Source organism: Chinchilla lanigera, unplaced genomic scaffold (genome assembly GCF_000276665.1).
Source record: "Chinchilla lanigera isolate Chin_1 unplaced genomic scaffold, ChiLan1.0 scaffold00043, whole genome shotgun sequence".
In the NCBI taxonomy this organism is placed as follows: Eukaryota; Metazoa; Chordata; class Mammalia; order Rodentia; family Chinchillidae; genus Chinchilla; species Chinchilla lanigera.
Window position 1 is genome coordinate 16,928,623 of NW_004955444.1, and position 5,243 is coordinate 16,933,865.

The window sequence follows — 5,243 nt, forward strand, 5'->3', positions numbered from 1 at the left end:
ATTTATGATAATGTATTATTAAAATTAAAGAAAGATATGAAAACAGAAAAATGATCTCATTAATATAAAAGAATCAGGGGCTCTTAAGTGTGATGGATGGTCCAAATCTGGGTGCCTTGCCCTTGAAACAGATTGCTGGGTTAGGAAGTAAGAGAATTTCCTGGTTAATCACTTGGAAAATTAACTCTTCCCCAGAGTTTCTTCCCTGGAGTTCCTGGCCCATTTAGACCTGTGATCCTGATGACCTCTCATGTCTTTGTTTCTCATACAATCTTCTCTACGAGGTTAACACCGTGCTTGAAACAGAGACTGAACCCCCCACTGGAGCGCTGTGGATGTCAGGGGCAAGACAGCTCAGCACTGTGCTCCACACGTGCTCCAGCACCGTGGATGTGGCCTCCTGTAGATGCTAAGCCTTAATCCATCTCCATCTGCAGTAGTATTTACACAAGAAGGGCTACCGTACAGAGCACAGCAGATGGGTTCCAGTATAAAATGCCAGACCAATTCACCTGAGAATACCTTGCCTTCAGAACACACGGGATTCCTCATTTCAGAAACGGGGCCTGCTAGCAAGCCTAGTCAAGATACAGGTTTACCCACTCCAGCCAGATACTGAGATTGGAGAAGCAGCTCACAACGAGGAAAGTCCCCTGACCTTCATCTGCTGGTGGACGTGGCCTGCAAGCAGGAACACTTTCCAAACGAGGAAGAACTCAAAGAGTGAGGGATGGATGACAAAAGCGACATGGTGCACTAGCTGTAGCTGGAGGCAGACTAGCCTTGCACATGACACACTGCTGGGATTTTTTCAGTTGTGTTAAGGAAAAGAAGTATTTATTTGTTTTGTCAATTGAGAATTTTGTTAGTGGAAAGTTGGGAGTTTGGTATGTATTACAGCTGTTCAGTTCAGATTATTTACCTTGACAAACTACTACTCATCTAGCAGCTACATTTAGTTTGCTGCCCAGAGCCCTTTCAAATGAAAAGTCCAAGCCTTCTAGATGAACCCTTTATCACGGAACGCCCCTCTGTCTCAGGTACCTTACTGTGCTCCACAGCCCACCTTACTCGACAGGAGTATAGAGCTATTGCTCTATTTCATAATGTTTCCAACATGTACTTTTTCTTTTATTTTCAAACTCCTTATAGCCCCACATTGTCATATTTTCTGTGAGATTTTATAGACAGCATGATACTGGGGGCATGGATTTCAATATTTTACAGGATTTTTGACAAGCAGAAAACATGAGCAGCAGCTACAGAGTTCCCCTACTACTCCTCCACCCCACACATACACACATGTACAACCACGCACAGGGGTAGAGGGTATGTTGGTTTGGTTACAACTGGTGACCCTAGCCAGGTGTGGTGGTACACACTTGTAATCTCAGCACTCGGGAGGCTGAGGCAGGAGGATCACTGTGAGCTCAAGGCCAATCTGGGATACAAAGTGAGTTCAAGGCCAGCCTGAGCTGCACAATGAAATTCTCTCTCAAAAAAGACAAAAGATATTGTTGAAGCTACATTGACAGATCATTTTCACTCAAAGTCCTTACTTGACATAATTCACTCAGTATTCCACATTCTCCAGGTTTGGAGAAATGTATCTTATTGTACCATGCAGAGTAATAACAGCGTCACTGCCTTAAATATTCTCTATCTATGCATTTGTCTGTAGTACTGGGAAATGAACAAACGTAGGACATTCACCTGAGGTATATTCCAGCCTCCTCTGCTTTTAGTCAGTTGCTACATTGCTCAGTCTGGGCTCCTCTTGCTTGAGCCTCCCAGTGTGCTAGGGTCACCCTTATGCCACCACGCATAGCTTGCGTTTTTATCTCTTCATCTGCACTGTCTCTCACAGCCTCTAGCACTCCTGGTCTTTTTACCAGTCCCTAGTTTTTCTATCTATATAGTATGTAGCTTTCAATAATTATTTTCTTCTCGTCCCACAGGTCCCTGAAGCAGTGTCCTTATTTTTGTTAGTACATATTCGCAGTACAGATGAGCACGTTCCTCACGGGGACTTGGTACATGAACACAACACATCTCAGTGCGTTCTTCATCTTCTTCCCCTTCTCTCCTCTCCCTCATTTTTCCAGCCCCATGTTTGTTCTGCAGATTTGTGGTTTTTATCATTCTATCTTCCCTGAGTCTTTCTTCTACCCCCCCCCATTCTGCTGTTTAGCCCACACATTTGGTTGGATTTTGTTTTTGTTTTTGTTTTTGTGCTTTTTTTTTTTTTGGTACTGGGAATCGAACTCAGGATGTAGCGCTTGCCAGGCAGGTGCTGTGTCGCTGAGCTATATCCTGGCCACCCATTTAGTTTTTATTTCTTGCACTGTATATTTTGTTTTTAGCCTACTTTGTTTGTTTGTCTGTTTGTTTTTGAAATGGCGTCTCATTGTGCTGCTGAAGCTGGTCTCAAACTCCAGGGTCCAGTTGATCCTCCTGCCTCAGTCTTCCCATTAGCAGGGACTAAGGGTGCACACCGCTGCACCTGACTCTGTTACTGCATTCTTCAGTCGAGAATACCCCTTTGGTGGTTTTTGTATCTGCTTTGCCTATGCAGAAATTTTCTATTTTTTATTTGTTTCATGTGTGTCTGTAATTATTCATTGATGCATTTTTATGAAAGCAGCTTTGAACTCTGCAAATAGCTTCACATATCCATTATATCAGTGTCAGCACTCATTGTCTTTTTTCATTTACTCCTCTGGTTTTTGATATGATGGTTGATTTATTTGATTTTATTTATTTGATTTTATTTTATGGAAACAGACATTTTCATATTTTGTTATTAGGTCATAGATCTGAAGCTTTCGGACTGGCTGGCTCTCTCTGATACCAGTCTGGCATGGGAAAGAGGGAGCAACTCTCTGTTACTGCCAAGTTAAGACAGAAGCCCAGGCTCCCTGCACACTTCCGTCAACACACGGTAGAGGTGAGCTCTTAGGCATTGCTGAGTGTGTGTGTGAGTCGTCTGTCCAGGCCTCCACTCACATCTCCCTGTCCACGATGGGTTAGAGAGCTTCATTAATGATCCACAGTTGATCTGCACAGACTCTGTGGGAGAGGTACAGCCACCCCACTGCTGGGAAGCAATGGAAATACTTATCTTCTCCAGGCCTTCTCTAACACCACACCCACAAGAGGATGAAGGAATCTCATTATTGCCAGGTGACAGTGGAAGTCCAAGCTTCTACCAGATCCTCTGGCACCTCAGGAAAGAAAGAAGAGCCTCATTATTACTGGGTCAGGATGACATTTCGTGGTGCCAGCCCAGGGGAAGTGGTGAGGCACCCTGATTCCACCTTCAAAGGATTAAAATCTAGGTAGAAGTTGCCCCTAATTTTTCAATTGCCTTTGCTAGTATGGGTAGAGATAGGGTCACAGTATTTCCTCTGTGTGTGCATGTGTGTGTGTGTGTGTGTGTGTGTGTGTGTGTGTGTGTGTTGGGGGTGTTGTTTTGTTTCGCTTTTGTCTAAGGTAATATAGTTACTTTTTATGTGTATTGCTAGGTTATCCAAACCAGAGAGACCTAGAAGGGAAATGCAAATGAAGCAGCTTGTTTTCCAGACTGGAAAGATCTACCTGCAACCAGGAGAAACCTTGCTTCCTGGCACATACACCGGTACCAAAAACTGTATAAAAAGCCAGTGGACCTAAACATCTACAGTGTCCTTCTTACAGACCAACTCTCTCTGATCAGTGAAGAGCTTTTCTCTTATGCTTTCTAACACACCTCTGGCCATTCCCTACCGCTTGCCATTTGCTATGCCCAATTACACCAAGTTGTGAAGACGTTTGCACATAGATATTTATAGCAGCTTTATTTATAATTCTTAAACTTACACATAACCAAGATGGTCTTCAGAAGAAACATGGATAAATAAACTGGCATATCTAGATAGTGGACTTATACTCAAGACTAAAATGAAACAAGCTATCTAGCCACAAAAAGATAGGCAAGAATTTTATATTACTAAGTGAAGGAAATTAATCATAAATGCTACATATTGCATGTGTCTATGACATTCTGGGGGTAACCGATTAAAAAAAATTAGCAGCAGCCAGGGACTAAGGTGAAGGGGAGCTCTATAGGTAGAGCACAGAAGATTTTTAGGGCAGCGAAACTATTCTTATCACACTGTCATGGTAGACACCTATAATTACACAATTGTCAAAATCCATAAAATATCCCACCCCAGAATGAACTGTAAGGTAAATTACAGACCTGTGGTGACATTGCTGTGTCAATGAAAGCTCGTCAATCATAACAGTGTGCCCCTCGGAGGCAGGGTGGTGACTGTGGGAGGCTATGCGTGTGTGAGAGGAGAGAGTATATGGGAATTCTTTGTATTTTCTGCTCTATTTTGCTGTGAACCTAAAACTGGTCTAAAAATAAATTTTATTTTTAAAAAGTTCTTCAGGGAGACATAAAATATTGCATTCAGAAACTCAGCTACTCACAGAAAAAAAGATCGTCAGACAAGCCATAAACAAAAGGGAAATATTTTTTTCTCATTCTCTTATGATATAAAAGAAAACTCTTCCAAATAATAAAAATAACAAATTGGATGACTGTATTGTTTGGCTGTGTATAATTCTAGCATTGTTTGAGAATGCATTTGAACTCATAGTGAATGTACATTGTAAATTCTAGTGCTGTCAATACAAGAATTTTTTTTTCTGTACTAGAGATTGAACCTACGGCCTTCACACTAAGTGACATCCCAACATCCCCAGGCCCTTGTTATCTTTTCTTTTTTTGGCTTTAGACAGGTTCTTGTTAAATTGCTAAAGAGCCAAGCCAATCTAAAACTTATGCCTGCCTACCTTAACTTCCCAGACCATGCCACCACATCCTGACAAAAGCAAATATTTTAAAGATATATATTTGTGCCTGGCGTGGTTGGACATATCTGCAAGCCCAGCACTTAGAAGGCTAAGTCAGGAGGATCACTGTGAATTCAAGGCCACCCTGAACTACACAGTGAAGTCCTGTCTCAAAACTAGAAAAAGAAAAAGAAAAAAAGAGTAATATAATTGTGTAAAAAGGGTGGATAATTCTCCTCCACCTGAAGGTCTAAAATCACTTTCCACAGCTTTAGAGGCCAGGAGAATGGCAGAATTTGGCCACCACTCAGGCTGCCAAGAATCAGTAGTGCCTTTTAGTACTCCATACCTAAGAGGCCTATAGGAGCCCCGCTATTCATAGTTACGATTCAGTGCAGAAC

The 5,243-nt window shown here is 42.1% G+C and overlaps 1 long non-coding RNA gene across 1 annotated transcript in view; it reads left to right on the plus strand.

The window, feature by feature from the left end:
- Positions 1-4,490, plus strand: part of LOC106149362 — a 16,547-nt gene extending 12,057 nt beyond the window's left edge. Inside the window, exons 2-3 of the long non-coding RNA XR_001235500.1 lie at positions 2,808-2,947; positions 3,525-4,490. This is a non-coding gene — a long non-coding RNA (uncharacterized LOC106149362). The remainder of the gene's footprint in view (positions 1-2,807; positions 2,948-3,524) is intronic.
- Positions 4,491-5,243: the final 753 nt, after the last annotated feature.